The sequence below is a fragment of the Otolemur garnettii genome, unplaced genomic scaffold, assembly GCF_000181295.1.
Source record: "Otolemur garnettii isolate 467f Iridium unplaced genomic scaffold, OtoGar3 scaffold00160, whole genome shotgun sequence".
NCBI classification, from domain to species: Eukaryota; Metazoa; Chordata; class Mammalia; order Primates; family Galagidae; genus Otolemur; species Otolemur garnettii.
Window position 1 is genome coordinate 837,476 of NW_003852555.1, and position 1,027 is coordinate 838,502.

At 35.3% G+C, this 1,027-nt stretch overlaps 1 protein-coding gene across 1 annotated transcript in view; it reads left to right on the forward strand.

The window, feature by feature from the left end:
• SNX2 (sorting nexin 2) overlaps window positions 1–1,027 on the forward strand; it is a 63,577-nt gene that overhangs the window by 37,809 nt on the left and 24,741 nt on the right. The gene's annotated exons all lie outside the window — the stretch shown is intronic.

Here is a 1,027-nt window from a genome sequence, read left to right on the forward strand (position 1 = left end):
TGACCTGTGATGACACTCTGTCAAGGGCAACATAGACTCTATCTCAAAAAAAGGTAAAAGAAAAATGAAAAGAACAACAAACTTGAAAAGTTTATTGTTCGTTTGAGACGGAATCTCACTGTGTCATCTAGACTAGAGTGCCATGGAGTCAGCCTAGTTCACAGCAACCTCAAACTCCTGGGTTCAAAGAATCCTCCTGCCTCGGCCTCCCTAGTAGCTGGGACTATAGGCTTCTACCACAATAGCCAGCTAATTTTTTCTATTTTTAGTAAACCTCTCTTGCTCAGGCTGGTCTTGAATTCCTGAGCTCAAGGGATCCTCTGCCCCCAGCCAAGTTAAAAAGTTGTAAAAGTTAATTGACTAGGGTAAATGGTTTGGGGGTTTTTCTTGTTATTGTTGTCATCCCAATGTCCCATAATGGTTACATCTAGGAAGTAGCATTAGTGAAGAAAAAAATAAGTGAAAAACCACAAAATGATAAGATATTTTTTCAGAGAAATGGTATATGAAATGATTCACATCTCACATTCGATAGTTCAGTTGGAATAAGTAATTTTAGGTGTCTGAATTTTCCTTTTCAGACTATATATTTCAATGGAATTTTGTTAAAATATTAATAAGCGATTAATTGGTTAATTATGCACCAACTGTACCACCCTGAAGAAGAACTGGAAGTTTTTACATAATACATTTTTGAAAGGTTCTGTAGGAATACATATTTACATACTGTATAATTCCTTCATTTAAAGTACATAATTCAGGCTGGGTGCAATGGCTCATACTTGTAACACTAGCACTCTAGAGGCCAAAGCGGGAGTTGTAGCATGTGTCTGTATTTCATTTCTACAGAACCCTTTTTTTTGTTTTGTGGACCTTTCAAGTGCTAGACTTGAAAAAGAAATGGAAAAAGAACAGAGAGTTAAAACAGAAAACTATGCAGTCTAAAATTGAAAGTACCAATATAAAAATGGTTAACATGACTTTTATTTTTTAAATTTGAAGTGTTGTAAACAACTCTGTGAAAGAG